A 20,061-nucleotide genomic window follows, 5' to 3' on the forward strand; every position below is an offset into this window, starting at 1 on the left:
TTGGTTGATCGGTACTCCATGAATCATGCTGAGGGACATGAGTGACCTAGATGGAATTTGCCCCTCCTACATAACAGGAGAAATGTCTACGGGCCCAATATTGAACTAGACAAGGATGACACAGTCTATGCCTTGTGTTCAATATAGACATGAGGGCAAAAGGGTAATTATACACATGATCATTATCACAGAAAGGTTTCGTCAGATCACATGACATTCTCGTCACTTGGGTAGCAGTGATGTGTTGCTAGATACCGCTCACTGTTTATAATATTAAATATGTGATTTAATATTATTGTCAACGTTACGGGAACCTATAGGGTCACACACAAAGGACAAATAGATGAGAGAAATAAATAAGTAAGACTTATTTATAAAATAATAAGTAAGACTTTATTTATAAAATAATAAGTAGGACTTATTAGTAATTAAATAATTAAATATGATTTATTATTTAATTTACGAAAAATAGAGAAACGCGGTCCATCGTAAGGTACGGTGTGTTTAAGTGAAATATGGTGCACCGTAAGGTACGGTGTACTTAAGTGCTTGTCTTGCTGACCATACAAGTGATTCTATAAATAGAACCCTTGTGTTGAAGTATGACTTAGTTTTTGGTTGAAACACTTAACCTAATTCTAAAAGTTAGAAACCTAGCCGCCACTCTCTAAACCTTTTCTCTCTGGCTCTCCGTTTGAATTGGCTAGCACCAGTCATCGGAGAAGTTCTGTTCGTGTGGACTGAGTAGAGGCATCGCTGCTTTGCTTTGCTCGTGATCAGAAACAATTCTGCTACAAAGGTTCTGCGCTTCAAGAGGTAAACACATAATCCTTAAAGTGTTTAAGAATTTGTTTCTCGTTGATTTGTGATTAATGATTTAATCAAGATCTATTTTCAATGGGATTTGTTCCGCTAAGAGGATAAATTTTTGAAAAACCTCTCTTAAAATCCCTTCACTATGTCACCTCAACATCACGCCTACGACGATAAACTCACCCTCCATGAACCTCTCCCAAGATTCCTTCCAAATGAACCCATGCATGAGACCCTTGCGCCACCACACCACTGGACATGACATAATAGACATGGTCTCTGATACGGCCCAACCTTTAGGCCAGATCCAAGTACCCCTGCTCTCCATCCTACTCAGCAACAATCTCATCAAGGGCCTCCTGCTTTGGTGTTCCTCGGGACCTGAACATCCTCGTCTAGAAGAATCTCTGACATGCTCGAACGAACATGAATGACGGTGCTCAACATATGGGGCCATGATAACAATAACCAGATCCAGCTGATCCAGATGCTCTATGTATTCGTCTGGTGTAGACATACCCCTGAGCGGTAGATACATCATGGCACGTGGATGCTGACGTTTCCGATATCCACCCCATAGATCCTTGTTACCCATACCCCTGAAGTGTTGAAACATCAGCCTGCAACAAAGACAACCACATATAAATATACAAACAATCAAGACATACATATGAATAAACAGACATACTTATTTATTTATACCTGCAACTAATGTAAGTATCCTGACAGATGACTGGTCTTATAATAGGATGCATTGTTAAGCTCCATGTACAAGTGTGGAAGTGCAGCAGCTCCCCATACATAACTAGCGACAAGCTCCAGGTCTCTGAAGTACTTTAGATAAGAAACATCCACATAGTATGCGCTCTTGTCAGTGAAGAGCGTGATATCCACCAAGTAGAACAAATATATGCGGAGAGCCTGCTCCGGCAACTGCTGCATCACAACCCTTTCTCCTCATTGAAGGCCTCTTGTTGCTCCAAAAGATGTTCCTTGAAAATTCTCTTCAATTCGTTAAATTGTGCATGTCTACCTTTTTTATCAATCACCTCCTTCCATGCATCCCCCGCATCAGCCCCCAAATGCTCCACCATCATCTGAACAGTCTCAGCCCTTGTCATACTCTCATGGGACATAAGCATGCCATCAATGGGGAGATGCAGAAAAAATGACACATCATCTAGTGTCACTCTCATCTCCCCAAACGGAAGATGAAAACTCGATGCCTCCATGTGCCACCTCTCCGCAAATGCAGAACACAACCCGTGGTCAAACTGATTGTAGCTGGTATTCTGCAACCACTGAAGACCGGTGGCTCTCAGACCATCACGCCACCACTGTGCTGCTATCATCGTCCTATTTTGGTCATCATGTATCGCCTCTATCTTCTTCCCATTGTTTACACATTTTAAATTGTCTCGCCACTGCAAAAATTATATCAAAAAAAAATTAACATCAGTTTCGCAATAACTTGAATAATACATTACAAAAATTAACAACAGTTTCACAATCATTAATAATAAGTGTAGTGTCTTACCAATCCATCAGCCGCCATCCTGGCCACGTAAACATGGTACTTCGTCAGCACAGTCAAGTCTTGTGGGCCACCAGGATAGTCTTCAAGCTCCTTTGGCTCTGGCTTCAGCACACACTGCTGATGCTCATCATCATCACCCACCTCCTCCTGAGCCTCAACATCATCCTCCATCTAATGCTCGATCTCGATCTCCATCTCCATCTGAGGCTGAGGCTCGTACTGTGGCTCAGGCTGAGGCTCGCTATCAGCACCAGCACGACGTGCCCTTTGCCTGCCACCCCCACGCTTCGACACTCTACCCTCCGCCTGCAACCTCTCCAAACGCTCTCTCCTTATAGAAGCATGCATTGCTTCTCCATCACCCCTGATGCGCTCAACAGATTCCTTACCTGTAACATACATAAAAGGGTAACACACAATCAACAGAAAATACACAAAACAGAAAAATAAAATGCTACTAGTAGAGTTCGGATTTTAAAATCTGAATTGCAACAATCTAGTTTTGATTTTAAAATTTGAACTGCTTCAGTTCTCAGAAGAAAAAAAAATCGAACTAAATGTCTTGCATGCAGAGGGAATCATGCCCAACCTTCACTTTGTTGTTTGATGAACCTTCAAATGCGATGGTTATGAGCAAAAAAAACTCTAAGATTGGACCAATTTGTGAGTTTTGAATTTTGGGATAAGGGAGAGAGAGAAAGTGAAACTGTAAAATGGGGGGAGGGGCTGATGTTGCTTATATATATCGTATTGATTCGTATTATATAATCCAAACTAGGTTTCAGATTATATAATCCAAAGGACATTTTAAGAATTAAAATAGGGCGAGTGAATACCTTATGGGATGGGAAAAGTAACAGTCATACAATATAGTATAACTAGTTAAACTAAGTCGTGCGAATATTGGATAGGACTTTTAGAATTTTTGTTTCGAGGTGAATGACGAAAGGAAAAAGATTTCTGCTCTTCTCCCAGCAAGTTTTGCTCCCACCCAGCCAAACTGACCAAAATACCCCTGCGTTAGTTAACTAACGTAAGTGTAAAAAAAACTAGACTTAATTTTTACACATGCGTGACTTAACTCACGCAGGAATTAACACCTGCGTGAGTTAAATCACGATGGTTTCAAAATTTCAAAAGTGGATAATAAGTTTTCATACTGTCATTCTTTTATACAATATCCCCAACTAAAATGAATATATTGTATCATTGCCATTGAGTGCATGTATTGTTGAGTGTTGTGAGAAAGCTCTATTAGAACCCAAGCGAGAATTACTTGGATTGATAAAAGCCTACAAATTGTTTGATTATGTAAAGCTTGGTGAAAGAAGTGTAAAGATCTGCATTGAAATGAAACATGTTGGAGCTGGTCCTTATTCTCTTCGTTGGGTAACATATGCTTTATCCACTTTTATGCACTTATTATCCACTTTTGAAATTTTGAAACCAGCGTGAGTTAACTCACGCAGGAATTAAGCGTGAGTTAACTCACGCAGTGTGACTTAAGTCACCCATATGTAAAAATTAAGTCTAATTTTTTTTTACATTTTCGTTAATTAACTAACGCAGGGGTATTTTGGTCAGCTTAGCTGGATGGGAGCGAAACTTGCTGGGGAAGAGCAGAAATCAAGGAAAAAATAAGAACAAAAAACAGAAAAGAATGAACGATGTGTTGTTGTTTATATCTAATTTTGGATGGTACTCAACAAGTTGCTTGCTCGTGTATACTGTACATTCCTGCTCTGAACGCAAAAACCTGCGTTATTATCCCACTAGGAGCAAAATGATGTGTGGTTATAATACTAGTATTATTTATTTAAAAGATTCTACCTCTTTCCCTAAAAAAAACAGATTCTACCTCTTACGAGAAGATATCGAATGACCAAAAAAAAAATTTGGAAGTTTTTTGAGAGAAATGAATTTAATTTTCAAAATATAAAATTGATATTTTGAGAGAATTAAGCCTAATTTTTGAAATGTAAAATTGATTTTTTTTAGATAGATGAATTACATGGCAATTGAAAGTATTATGAGTGTAGAAGTCGGAGTTCAAACATTAATCACAACGTTCGATTTAACAATTTCAACATTTTAGAGTCTGTTTGGTTCAGCTTATTCCAAGACCAGAAGCAATTCTAGAGCCTCAAAAGTGAAAAATTGGATTTTCAATGGTGTTTGGTTTGGCTTTTCAAAATTGTTTCTATCCCCCAGAAGCAATTATCCTTGAAGCTACAAATCCTAGCTTCTAACTTTTCTAGAATCAATTCTCCAATAAATTATATATTTTATTATTACAACCTATTATTTTTCTTTATTGCCCTTTATCAATTCTCCTTCGTTTTGTTTGTAATTTAATTTGATGAACCAAATTTAATCAAAAAACTTTTTTTTTTACAAGAAAAAAAAAGTTTATGGTAATCAAAAAACTTTTTTTTTTTGAAAGTGGTAATCAAAAAAATTAACGAATATTTTTGTAACTTAAAAAAAGTTTATTATTTTTGAAAGTTTATTTTTTTTGAAACTTAAAAAAAATTTAACGAATGTTTTTGTAACTTAAAAAAACTTTATTATTTTTGTAACTTAAAAAAAAGTTTATGGTAATCAAAAAACTTTTTTTTTTAAAGTGGTAATCAAAAAAATTAACGAATTTTTTCAAAACTTTTTTTTTGAAAGTGGTAATCAAAAAACTTTATTATTTTTGGCAACAAACTCTAGTATTGTTTAACTTAAATATATTTTATCAAAAAATATAAAATATATGAACAAATATTTTTGTAAAAAAATATAAAATATATGAACAAATATTTTTGTAAAAAATTTGTTTAATGATCGTATTTATTATTTTTTAAATTAATATATAGAAAATTTATTTATTTAAATTAAATAATATATCTACATTTAGTTTTGATCTACATACACATTCAACTATGTCTAAATTCTATGTCTATTTTAGTAATTATACATTCAAAAGCAATTTTGATCAAAATCATCCAAACAACATTCAGTTTGTTTAATCAATTCTACATAATTGTATCCAAACATAAATCAATTCTGTCAGAATCAATTCTGTCAGAATCAATTCTATCTGAATCAATTATATTCAAAGCTGAACCAAACATACACTCTCTTAATCAGTTGTGTTATGATTTATAGACAATATAAAATTGATTTTATTTTTTTTTTTAAACAAAGAGAATATGTTAAACGAGAGGTATTAGTCAAAAAAGAAAAGAGTAAAGGAGTAATAATTAGTAATGAGTAAAAACAATGCTTGTTGTTCATAAATCTTAGTTCAAATGGTAAAACTTTTTAATGGTTATTTGTCATTTAATCTATCTATCAAAATAAATAAATAAATAATAAATAAATAATGCTTATTAGAATATTAATTATTTATTTACTTGTATTTAAATATTATTATATGGACAAAGTTCTTTATTTTAATATTTTTAATAAAGCAACATGTCATATTGGATGATGAATAATATACTATGTATGCGAGTAGAATTTAACAAGTCTTGGTGCATAATTAGTTATGCAAGAAGAAAAAATTATTTTGAGTTAATTGATTTTGTAAAATAGAGTTGAAAATAAAATGATTCATGTTTGAATACATTTATAGAAAAGTTACTTGAACAATAAATTTGAGTGAATAAATCAATTTTAGAACCAGACATTACAATTTATAGCTTAAAATAGAATTAATTCTTCAGACGAAATCAATTCTACTCTAGAAGAACCAAACATCTTAAAATAACTTTTACGCATTTAGAATCAATTTTGACTTCTTCAACAGTGAAACCAAACATACATTTAGTAATTGATGGGTGTTGTTTGATGTTATACGATAATATGTTCACTTAATGGTGATAATGTGTCCATGTATGTTATGTCTTCTTGATGATTAAGATATACCGCTATGCCAAGCACGTTTACGACCTAGGTATGATATAATGGTATTTTATTTTAAGAGTTGTTTTGTTGTAAACGAACTCAAATCATAATATAGGATGATTGTTGTTTGACGAAGAAGTTATCTACAAATGTTCTTGAATTTCAATACAAAGATTGCGTGGGGGAGTTCTCATGACAGTATATTTAATGATATTTTAGCTATGTCTTTTAAGTCATGTGTTTAGTAGTTAAAGTCATTTTAGATTGGTTTTAGAGGGGTTATCCGTGGTTTAAGGGACATTTTGTATTGTTTTCATTTGAGTCGTTGTAAATTTACTTCTTCCCAAAAATGACAACTCGATAGGTGTTTTGAGTCTTTTTATTGCTAAATCAAGTAATTCAACAAATCAAGACATCTCATGGAGAAATGGAAGCAAGAGAATGAAGAACAATGAGGCTTGAAAAGGTTTTTGAAAACAATACAAAGTGGAAAAATTATGTCCAAAGTCCCAAGAACATGGCATGGAAGGAAAACACTCAAAGAACAAAGAAAAAAAAAATATGTTTTCCACACTTTTGAGTGGGCCATGCTCCCCAGGGGTATATCAGTGCCAGAAGGCACAAATTTCCTGCCCAATGCGCCCCTGGCATGGTTTCGGGTAAAATTTTCCATTTGCTTGTTTTTCAAGCTAGATCGATGGAAAAGGCCATAAACCCAATGCAAACCCATGTGGATATATGCCTACTCCCTCCGGTCACATTTATAAGCAAAACTAATGTATTTTACTTATAAAAGTGATCGGATACATTAGTTATTCAATTAATCTAAAAAGTTGTTTTTTGCTTATAAATGTGACCGGAGGGAATATATAACACACACACACACACACACACACACACACACTATTATTCATTCAAAAACTTGGTGGTGCAAGATGATGGCAAGCGTCAAGGAGCCGTAAGAGGAGTACCATCTTCTCTTTGTTTCAAGAATATGTTTTGTAATTCTTTCTTGTTTATGTATTTGGTTACCATGCGTACCCAAGCACTCTGCGATTATATTTCTAATATGAACCTCTATTTATTAGTCTATTTAAGTTTACAACAACAAATTTTTTGAACAACTTATTATAAAAGTGTTTTGGTGACATGAATCAAATAAAAATTGAACCAATATATATAAGGTTGTGCTGTGATTGAATTTCAATAACTATTCTTCGTATGTTTCTTTTTAATTGATTGTATACTTTTTATGCTTCAGATATAACTCCACCATTTCCTTAGCGCATGTCTCCTGCTAAGGTTAACGACAACGACGCATGATCCATAGAAACAACTAACTTTCGATGCTTCAGTGGTAAAATAGTTGATTGTTTCTATGACATAAGCTTAGAAAGTTATACATAAATATACACCTACCGGCGATCTCTCGGGAGATAACACTTCTACATAATTTAAAACATGTCCCTTAGATAGCCAGGATTACTAGGCTCTAACTAAATCAAAAGATCAATTGCAGAACACTACATCATCGAAAACACATTAAGAACGAATTTAAACTAAAATTATATTGAATACATAAATCATATACAACCATCCAGATTAAGAGTACTACATAGATTCCTAACCAGTTACATCCAGTCCCAACACAAAAGAGAGTTTAGTTACCAATGTGATGCATGACTAACACAAGAGAGTTGATGAATGTTGAAGAAGCATCAACAAGCTTGTCTCCAAGCTTCCCTGTCCCTCCAATGACTTCCTCTCCTCTCTGCCATCATTCTCTCTCTACATTGTTTTAGAATTTACAATAGATTCCCCTACATAAATGATCCACACCTCTATTTATAAAGGTTTTGAAATCTTAAATTCGCAAGGCACATTCAAGCTCGCCTAGCAAGTCGAGGTTTCTTCAAATGATAGAAACTAGTTGTATTCGGATATTTTCCTTAAATCGCCTTGGTATGGGTAAGTCGCATGTTTACCACTAACCTGGAATCATACCATGAATGTGAACTTTATTTAAAACACAAAATTCATTTCATATATTCCATGTCAAGAACACAATTGATAATGAATCACACATAACACATTTGTTTGTAAGTAGATAACGAAATATACAGATCAGGTGTGGACTTGAACTTACATCCGAAAATTTTGCTAACATCTTGATCAAGTTATGTGTTCATCCAAGCATATTACTTTGAAAATATTAAAGCATAAATCACTAAGGTCTTTTAAGAGTTGTAATGGGGGCTGGTTATAAAAGAATTGTCATTTGTATGGGCATTGAAATCAATGTTGCCTTAGTATATAAGAGCATTCACCTTTTACCCGTTTGATATTTTCAAGAGACAAAACTATTCACAAATCTCCTCTTTTGATACGATGGTCAACAAAGACATTTGTATCAATCATAATTTGTTTTTCGGGTTTTAGTAAGTTTTAGATTATATAATCCTAAAATCTCCAAAAATAGGTTTGGATAATTAATCTGAACGAGGGTATTTTTGGAATTTAGTATGGTGCATGAGATGAGAGTAAGATGAGAAAGAAATTGCCTTACAAAAAAAGTCGTAATTGGGTCTATGTCTATGAATCGCGGTCTAAACTAGATTAGGTTTTTTGGCCTGAACTCGTTCAATTGTCCAACCCTAACATATTTTTTAATAATAAATGTATATATTTTCTTCCTTGCTAAAACTCAAACCATGAACCTAGGGGTGGAAATGAGTTAGGTCGGGTCAGACTTTGTAAGGCCTAAGCTTGACCCACTTTAAAAATTATAGGCTTGAGTCTAGCTATTACTTATTATAGGCTCATTTTTAAGACATTACTGGCCTTTTTAAAGGTTTGGTGAACGCCTGTTTAAAAGTCCATTTTACACTAATGCCTAACAACGCTTTAATAGGTCAAATCTTATGAAAGTTTAATCACACAAAGGCTTGCTTCTAAATAACCAATGAAGACGTGTGTTTAAAAAGAAAACTTCAACAATAAAAATAATGAAAGAGATATTATTCATAAACAGTCCGACATTACGGGTCTAATAGAATTTTTTAGTCTTAGCCTAATATATTTAATTAAATAGACTTTATAAAATGTTTGAGCCTAACATTTTTTATTAATTGAACCGTAACGAGTTAAGCCTTAAATACGACATGTCTTAAGCCCCTATCAGATGACCCGACTTGTTTCCACCATTATTTTTAATTCCTTAATTCCGTTAATATTCTAATTTAATCCAGCGATGCTATACATCGCGACGGAAATCCTCACGAGGGACTCACGAAATGTTTTTCTTAATTATAATGATCCAACCGAATAAAAGGCTGAAATAGTGGAATTCAGGTGGCAATGATGTCATGTAGTACAAATATATATCGGGATAAATTCGGGAAATTTATGTCTCGGTACTTAGCATTTTTCAATTGGCTAAAATATGGTTTTAGTCCCTGCAAATATGCCTCGTTTTGGTTTTAGTCCCTGTAATTTTTTTTTTTAGTTTTTGGTTCCTGCAAAATATTTTGTTTTTGAAAATAGTCCTTGGCCCCACTTTTGCGATGATTTGCATACGTGGCACATAATGATTGAACCCATTTTTTAGTTTTTGATCCCTGCAAAATATTTTGTTTTTTAAAAAGGTCTCTGCAAAATATTTTGTTTTTGAAAATAGTCCCTCCAGGGACTATTTTTAAAAACAAAATTTTTTTCAGGGACCAAAAACTACAAATTTTTTTTACAAGGATTAAAACCAAAACAATGCATATTTGCATGGACTAAAACCATATTTTATCCTTTTCAATTTAATCATGTGAGTTATCCATCTCTCTTACAACCCTAATATGCGTTACAGCAAGACAAAATCATATGCAATTTGATTTCATTTATAAACGCGGTATTCTAAAGAGTAATGATATTTTGACATCTATTTGATGATAACTTTGTTGACAACCTTGTTTTTCTCACTTCTTGTTGGTCAAAAACAATGGAGAGAGAAAAAGGAAGAGAGAGGATACCAACATCATGTGAGTATGAGAGATAAAGTTGTCCAAAAATTATCAAAAAGTGATTGTCAGAATATCATTTCTCTATTCTAAAATAGAAATATAGAAAATCTTATCTTACTTGTCCAAAAAAAAATCTTATCTTTAATTCAAGAATCATGATCTGCCGACTACCTAAAATCAAGTCATGACCATCTAGGTGGTTGTAGCCTTGTAGGTGCCATAAACTTTTTTCATTCGAGTACCCATAAATATATAAACTATAAAGAGCATATTACGCTGAAACCCTATTCTTCCATAGTGGGTAACTGAAAATAACACTGTATGGACTTTCACATCTGTCCCCCTCTCCCGTTAATTTTCGTTTCCTGATATTACGTATTAGGGTGTAAATAACTATAACTATGGGTCCCTATTTTTTTTTTATCTACATAGCTACACGTGTGATATATAAGTATCGTCCCATCCAACTGAGAGGCTGAGACTAGTCTATATGGTCATAGCAACAGTTTATCAAAGATTCTTGAGATCAAATATAATGTAATGTTTTTCATTTAAATCAGCATTTTTTTATAATAATAAAACCCCATATTTTTTTAAGGGTTTCTCTGGAAAACACCCTTTAGAAGTGTCTTTTAGTAAGCCACACCTTAAGATGTGATTATCCACTTTTTAGTTATAACTTGCTAAATGACACCTTCGTAGAAATTAGTTGGTGTCTTTTAGCAAATGTCAATAGGATAACATGCTAAAAGACACCTTCATAAAAAGTGTCTTCTAGCAAAACCCTTTTCATAATTACTTGTTTTTTATACGTTCATAATTACTTTTTTTTAAGCGGTTATCAAACTAAACTTCAAATATCTAAGAATTTAACGTTTAATAATCTATTGGATTGGATTAACGAGACAAATAGTCGAGAATAAAACTTTGGAGAAACATTTTATTAGAAAACTACTTAATTTGTATTAGTATTTTTAATGCTCATACAATGAGAACCTTCTATTTGTCCATATAATATTTTTTTTTTTTGAAAAGGCTAAAATGAATTATATTACCACATCAAAAAGTCCTTCCTAGCATAAGACATGCCAAGAAAGAACGGAGTCTGTACAACAATTACAAAAGATCACCTAATGAAACAATGACCAAAGCAAACAAGAAGCCATTAGCCTATGCCCAAAATAGTAAAGGGGGAAAGCCACCACCCATGATAGTTAAGGGGAAAGGAAGGAAACTTCGCCTTTAACCACATGAACGAGAGTGATTTAATTTTGTCAACCACCTGCAAAATTGAGCATTCTTTTCCATTGAATAACCTATTGTTTCTTTCTTTCCAAATTTCCCATGTAGTTGCAAACCAAAGAACCTGTAGCATTGATTGTCGAGTCTTAGCAAGACCACCTACAACAGTAAAGTAAACTGATTAAAATGTTCCCCCACATCAAAGGGAATTACCGAGGACACATTCATCCACCTGTAAATATAATGCCATATCGAACCAAAGGTACAACAATGTAAAAATAAGTGTTCCGACGTCTCCTCCAAACCGCACCCCGCAACACACAAGTGTGCATCGAAAGGAAGCACCCCACGACGAACAAGATTATCCTTCGTGGGTAACCGATCGCGAAACATACGCCAAGCAAACATAACAACCTTCAAAGGGACATCTTTATTCCAAAGAGAGGAAACAGACACCTCACTAACATTCGGAACTTGAGTAGTTAGCAATTTGTAAGCACTACGGACGGAATATACATGAGATGTTTCCAACTTCCATAGCCACCTATCTACTTTGTCAACTTGCAAAACCACACTGTGAAGTAATAATATAAGGTCCCCCACCAACTCCTCTTCCCACACAAACAGCCCCCTCCTCCACCGCCAAGCCCCACCGTCCCCCCAACCTAACTGACATATCTCCGCCACTGTCATCTCCTTATAATCTGACAAATCAACCTAGGGAACCTGACACGTTACGACACTTCACCAACCCACACATCCGACCAAAATAAAGTGTTAACCCCATTCCCTACAACACGGTCAACATTGTCTGAAAACCACTCCTCCCTATACAAAGCCTGAAGATCACGCCACCAAATAGATGCAAGGTGCCCCCAATCCCTCAACATCCCATCAGCCATACCATATCTAGCTAACAACACCTTAAACCATAAACTCTCTCACTCCACTAACATCCGCCAACACCACTTCCCTAATAGCGCCACATTAAACTCCCTAATTCTCCTTACCCCCAAACCACCAACCTCCTTACTCCTACAAACAGTGTTCCAATCAATCCAAGATATTTTCATGTGGTCCTCACTCCCCCCCCCCCCCCCCCCCCAAAAGAATCTAAAATAGAATCAATAGAGGAGATAATACCTGAAGGAGCTTTGAAAAAAGAAAGCATGTAAACAGGAAGAGATGACAGAACAGACTTCAATAAAACCAAGTGGCCACCGAAGGATAAATGTTTTGAGTTCCAGCTTGACAGTCTAGATTTGATTCGGTACAGAAGCGGTTCCCAAAAAGCCAAACGTCTCGGATTTCCCCCAATGGGCAGCCCCAAATACATAAACGGAATGGATCCAACCTTACAATTTAACACCGTCGCCGCCTCAGATAACCAAGAAGAAGGAATGTTTACCCCGACCAACTGACTCTTGGAGAAGTTCACCTTCAGCCCCGATAAAGCTTCGAAAAGAAGAAGGACCGCCCTCATAGCACGAATATTGGCCCAAGACTTCTCTCCCAAAATTAAAGTGTCATCCGCAAATTGAAGGTGAGACACTACCACCGGAGCACCAATACCCACTTGAAAACCACGGAAAAATTTATTATCAGACAAAGATTTCATCAACACATGGAAGCTGTAATATCCCGCCTGGCAGTATCGGTATATTACCAGTTGATCGTGTCAGAGGAATTAAATTCATGGAAAGTAAGTTGTTGGAAATATTTTATGATATGTCATCTATTTACGGGAAAAGTATCAGAGATGTTTTAAACACGCTAGAGGCAAGGGCATAATATTAATTTCACACGGAAAGGATATTTAAATGGTTTTTGGGATAAATATCTCATTATCTCAATCTCTTTCTCTCTCTAAGTTGGAAGGAATATTTTCTCTCCCTTCTCTCTCTCTCCTTCTCACGCCACTTTTCCCTTCTTCTTCTCCATCAATTTTCCAAATCTTCTTCCTCTCCATAGCAAGTGAATGATATTACTCCCTCATGATCTCTTGTACAAGTAGAAGCTTGATTAAGGTTGGATTTCTCTTTTTCCACCTCTCATGAAGTTCATTCCATCTTTTCTCCTCTTCACCAATCTTAATGAAACTTCATCCTCTTTTGGTAAGTTTCCAAACTTGTTCTCTTATGATCATTTAAGATTAAGGAAGTATGGATTATGTTTGATTTTCTTCTATTTCTCCTCTTGAAGAAGTGATTGGAAATCTAGGGTTTGGTGTATGGTGAAGGTGAATCCTAATTGGTGCAAGGTATGGTCTCCACATGAACAAGGTAATAATAATAAGTTTGAATGGATAAATATCTCTATCCTTCCTCACCAAGAATTCCTTTTGACATTATGTTTTGAATATGTGTTTTGAGGGTAATGTTGAAGTATGGTTTTGAGCTTGAAATGGTGTCTTGGTTTGCAAGAAAAGGATGATAGGTTTGAATGGTATGAGTAAGGAAGCAAAGGGAGCAAAACAAAGGTTTTGGGCATGTTTGAGCTTGGAGCTTGGAGTTGCTTCAAGATTATGATTAGGTGAGTTCCATAGATAGACTTCCCACCCTTTGGGATTATGATTATGCCATGTATGTCTATTATGAATAATATGAAATTCTAGGGTTCAAGTATTAGTCTAGTTGCCCCTTTTTATGCCATGAATGCTATACATGATAATTCTTGCCATATAGATGTTTTACAAGTTTTATATGATCAATTATGTTCCAATATTCTTAGAGACACTTGGTTTGAGGTTTTTGGGTCAAAAATACCAATTTTAAGTGTTCTGGACTGTCCTAACTCGCCACGGCGAGCAATTACTCGCCATGGCGAGCTAGAACTGCGAATGGGGGGTTTTGCTCGCCCCCAACTCGCAGCTGCGAGCTGCTGCTCGCCTCCCCAGCAAATCTACTCGCCTAGGCGAGTAAGACAGGGAGAATTCCCATTGTTTTGCTCGCTTCAGGCAGGCGTGGGGATTCGCGACGCAGTTTTATCTGTGGTGTCTTTTAACGAATGTAAACCCCTCAAACCAAGGTCCTAAATGATTATCAATGAAAGCATGATTTTTATGATATGAGGCAAGTAGTAAGCATGTTAGTAAGGCATGGCATACGAGAGAAATCATGTCATGAAACGGGTGGCAAACTATCCATTAAGCAAGAGGAAGACTAGAGCTTCGACATAGTCGTTAAGAACTAGCTAGTTAGCAAGATTCCTAGAATGCTAAGACGCGAAGTATAAACTCTTCGCATATGTTAAGAGTGTTTAGCAAGCATGATAAGATGTGGTTTGATTAGTTAATCACTCCACCACGATTAAGTATGTACATGAACAAGTATAAGTTTACCGTTAATCGGATCGACTCAAGGGTCCGAGGTAATAAGCAAGTAAGTATGTATATGTTTAACTCATGCACGACAAGACCATGACTAATAAGTGTAGGTGACATGTCTCTTGATATCCACATCAGGGGGGATACAAGGGGTTCTCATTGTGAGAACGATTTAAGCCGTAACGGACCCGCATGTCACTGAGTAACAAGACGTAGGTGCTCGTGTCTCTTGTTATCCACGCCAGGGGGATACGGGAGGTTCTCGACCTAAGGGGAACGGTTTAAGCCGCAAGGGACCCGCACGACACCGAGGGAGTCCGATGTACGTACATCGGTCATGTATGGGATTGTACTCGGGGTTACTCCACCCGGGACTATCCGTAAAATGAACCAAGATAATTGTTTGTTCAACGCTAACATAATAATGAATGAACTTAGATACGTTTATGTATGATATGATTATGATTACGTTATGTTCATGATTATGCAAGAGTTAATCCATACAAGTTTATGTTTAAGAATGAGAGCATTAGATGCTACATGATAAGTACAAGGCATGGAATAGAACAAGTAAAGAACATGATATCGATGACGATCTTAGGATTCCCCTAATCGTCCGGTTTAGAATCGTGCCATGATTATGTTATGTTTAGGCCTTGATACATAGAGTGTATTCTTGGCAATGCGGTTTTAGACTCCCCCTCGACCGCCATGACACGTATAGGAAGTGAAGCCTATAACAAGATAAGATAAAATTATGACGGCTCTAGTATGCACTACCGTCTAAGTATGCAAGTCCGCACACACGTATAATCAACCGTCAGGTTGTAATGTAGACACGTGGTGACCGTAGGTTTTCCCTTGAGGTTGCCTATAGCCTAGGATTTAGGGGAACTCACTGAGACATTATGTCTCATCCCAATCCTTATTTGTTTCAGATTATCAGGATGGATGGCAAGCTAGTAGCCGAATGGATTTTCAGCAAGAGCTCGTTTGTACCCGAAGCGTGAAGAATATGGATCTCAAGGATGTATTTATTTTAGATAAGATAATATGTGACGTATTGTTATTGTACGAACGTGTTTTGTTGTATATAAATTCATTCGAAGTTTTTATGTTGTATATTTTAATGTATCCAATACTAAATTCAACGCGCGTGCTAGACTTTCTAGATACGTCTAGTATGGGTGTTACATTTGGTATCAGAGCAGGTCGATTCAGACCGTGCCTTGGGTCATTAAATTACAACTAAGGTAGTGGGACCATTGGGTTCCGGGTAAATGTTCTATTTGTTGATGTTAGTTGAGCCTGATCAACTCAATTTAGCATTTAACGATTAGAATGGATGCCCGAGAGCTGAATAGGACCTAGGAGGAACGAAGTATGTGATGAAGAAGTTTGACCGTGCCAAAAGGAGGCCGATGGACTAATCAAGTGGATGTGTGAATCCTCCGGGAATGTAAGGTATGTTAAGAAGGAACGTTCCGACAATGTCGGGTAAGATGTTAGTGATACTTCATGTATCCGAAAGTGAATAAGTCGGATATATGTATCTAACCATGACCGAAGGTTTCGGTAAGAGTTGTTGTTGGAACGAGTTAATGATATTCTGGAATGTCAGTACAAGGTTACAAGATAGTGAGAAGTCGACGTATGTTGACAGAGTCAGCGAGCTCTCAGAAATGGTAATATATGAATGAAGTTAAGGACTTAAGAGGAAGTTCTATGTTATCAGGATTGAGCCATTGATTTCCGATGTGCCAAGAATTGTATCGAAAAAGGTTGATGTTGCCATGCATATGTCATATAATATTTCACGATGATAGGAGTGAAGGATGTGCATTGTATACTTGAGAATAAGAATTTCATGCAAAGAATGTTTTCTGAAAATATAGTTGGAGAAGCTCACCAATAGCAAGCCTGGGACGAAACTTTCCGTTTTTATTAGATCTACCAGTTCGTTCCTATGGTTTGCAATGACTATTGGTGAGATGTTCTTACAATAATCTTTTATATGATGAAAATCTTTTATGACATCAAGTAACGAATGCATATCATATCCTAAGATTTTCAAGGAAAAAGACATGGGCAACCATCACCGAAATCGATACGGTTTAAGGTAGCCTTGGAAGATAATGTGTTAAGAGTCAAGAACAAGCCAAGATCAAGATTATAGAAGTTCCAACATTTAGAAGGAAAGTTACAGATGTTTATGCATGAGGTATGAAGTAGGAAGTTAAAGCGGTGCAAAGTTATGAGGAATCACAAGGTTCGCGGATTATGTGGAATTATGACGTATCTCTCGAATCTATGTTTTGCTTAATAGACTTGCTAAGGCTCGATATGATGTTGAAATATAAAGTTTAAATAATTTTAGAAAGATTTGTGCCTATGGGTGATTGAAGTTGACATTTGAAAAATTCATAGGAAATTTTCTAGGAACCGGGTTGCTACGACACTTGTAGAGTGGGCTAGACTCATTAGAGTCTAGGTTTGGTGACACGTATGTGTTATCAACTCGTTCTATGATTCACGAAGCAATGGCCGGGGCCTAAACTTGATATATATTTATACAGTAGAAAATCATCAACGTCAATGACCCATGCGCTATTTTATGAAGTTTTCTTTAAGGAAAAATTAACGAGCAAGCAATGGTATGGTTCATCAAAATATAGTATGTGAGAATGCGAAGGTACAAGGATTAGATGTTCAAGAAAGATATGTTCAGGTGCAAGATGAGTTTGTCAAAGAATTTGAGTTAATCGGTAATCATGAAATATGGAAAACTTGTAAGATTCAGAAGGTTTGACTTGCGACTCAAGTAAAGAATCAAGTTTAGTGTTCCGAAGAAGAGGAACAATGTTAATGTCAAGAGGTTCAAGGATTTCCTACGGATATGTAAGCAAGTTATCATGAAAGAGAAGCAACTTTTAAGTGATGTGCAATGAGATTCATACTCTTGTATGAAATACTTGTTGAGTGAAAACGATACTTGTTAAGATATTTCAAGCCATGATTTTATAACTTTTAAAGCTAAGATTGGTATTTAGGAACTTGGGAACGATACTTATTTTTAACTCATGAAATTTTACATTTTCAAAACTGATAAGATACGTCGTAAGTAATCTCACTTAAGACGTACAAGCTTCAGAACCAACTTGTCGTGGACAAGTTTGGGGCGAGCTGTTAAATCTTTTTCAAAATATAGAAACTCGTCTGGTGGTTCTGTGGTACCATTACACAATCAGTTTTGGAAATGATAAAACCTTTTTAGTCATGTGTACATTCTTTCCAAGAACCCGAATACCAAAGTTTAAGAAAAATTTCTTTAAGAAAGATTTTAGAACACGTATCGTTATCATTTAACAAGAGACGTCACTTGAAAGAATGCCCATGCTATTGGAACGACAATATTCGTATGAAGTCAATATCATGTAGGATACACGGAAGTGTATTAAGAGTATACGATGTATGTGCAAGTGGATATGTTAGAAAGTTTCAAAAGCATGTGAACCGCAACGTTGGTTATTAGATTGTCAGATGAAGTGGCTAGTTGATTTCACTTTTTCAGGTCAGGCAATATGAGTTACCTATTAGTTCGGATGCGATAAGAATGCAATGAGATTGCAATGAAGTCGAAAGATTTCCTAAGGTTCTGAAAAGAGATAAAAGATTCATGAAATCGTTTACATGAGTAATACAAGTAAGAAGCATGTGTCTAGAAGTACAGTAAGTAAACTGATGTAGGAAATATACGTTTACCCGATAAGATTATGTATGCATGGAAAGATGATTCAAAGTTACAAGTAAGCACTGCAGGGCAAACCTGGTTTCCAGTAGGACTCCAGTTAAAAGGCAAATCCTGATTGTTCATGTTTATGATAATATACATTTATGAAAGGTTTATGTTAAGCGGGTAAGATACGAGTTCAAGACAATGAGTCTATGTGTAGCAAGGAAATAAGTTCAAGTATGATATGTATGATAAATGCAACCAGCTAGAACGTAAGGTTTACCCCCAAGTCAAGTATTATGAGTATAAGATAAGTTATCACGAGTTTTGAATTTACAAGGCAAGTGTAAGGTGGTGATGTTGGTTGCAACATGGAAGTTCTCAAGAAGTAAGTAATCAAGTGATAAGCATGAATTGAAGTCTCAATTGCTTTAATGGATTATAGTATTTGTTTAAGCCAACCGGAGGGAATCAAAGTAGCGCCATGAAAGATAATCGATATCTAAATTTAGAGGACGAAATTTTTTAAGGGGGGTAGAATGTAATATCCCGTCTGGCAGTATCGGTATATTACCAGTTGATCGTGTTAGAGGAATTAAATTCATGGAAAGCAAGTTGTTGGAAATATTTTATGATATGTCAGCTATTTACGGGAAAAGTATCAGAGACGTTTTAAACACGCTAGAGGCAAGGGCATAATATTAATTTCACGCGGAAAGGATATTTAAATGGTTTTTGGGAGAAATATCTCATTATCTCAATCTCTTTCTCTCTCTAAGTTGGAAGGAATATTTTCTCTCCCTTCTCTCTCTCCTTCTCACGCCACTTTTCCCTTCTTCTTCTCCATCAATTTTCCAAATCTTCTTCCTCTCCATAGCAAGTGAATGATATTACTCCCTCATGATCTCTTGTACAAGTAGAAGCTTGATTAAGTTTGGATTTCTCTTTTTCCACCTCTCATGAAGTTCATTCCATCTTTTCTCCTCTTCACCAATCTTAATGAAACTTCATCCTCTTTTGGTAAGTTTCCAAACTTTTTCTCTTATGATCATTTAAGATTAAGGAAGTATGGATTATGTTTGATTTTCTTCTATTTCTCCTCTTGAAGAAGTGATTGGAAATCTAGGGTTTGGTGTATGGTGAAGGTGAATCCTAATTGGTGCAAGGTATGGTCTCCACATGAACAAGGTAATAATAATAAGTTTGAATGGATAAATATCTCTATCCTTCCTCACCAAGAATTCCTTTTGACATTATGTTTTGAATATGTGTTTTGAGGGTAATGTTGAAGTATGGTTTTGAGCTTGAAATGGTGTCTTGGTTTGCAAGAAAAGGATGATAGGTTTGAATGGTATGAGTAAGGAAGCAAAGGGAGCAAAACAAAGGTTTTGGGCATGTTTGAGCTTGGAGCTTGGAGTTGCTTCAAGATTATGATTAGGTGAGTTCCATAGATAGACTTCCCACCCTTTGGGATTATGATTATGCCATGTATGTCTATTATGAATAA

At 35.7% G+C, this 20,061-nt stretch overlaps 1 pseudogene; it reads right to left on the minus strand.

Moving 5' to 3' along the window:
• Positions 1–11,419: 11,419 nt before the first annotated feature.
• LOC146955734 (uncharacterized) lies at positions 11,420–12,189 on the minus strand (annotated as a pseudogene).
• Between the last annotated feature and the right edge of the window lie 7,872 nt (positions 12,190–20,061).

Source organism: Medicago sativa, chromosome 1 (assembly GCF_051527215.1).
Source record: "Medicago sativa cultivar Bolivia chromosome 1, Bolivia_mono, whole genome shotgun sequence".
NCBI lineage: Eukaryota > Viridiplantae > Streptophyta > Magnoliopsida > Fabales > Fabaceae > Medicago > Medicago sativa.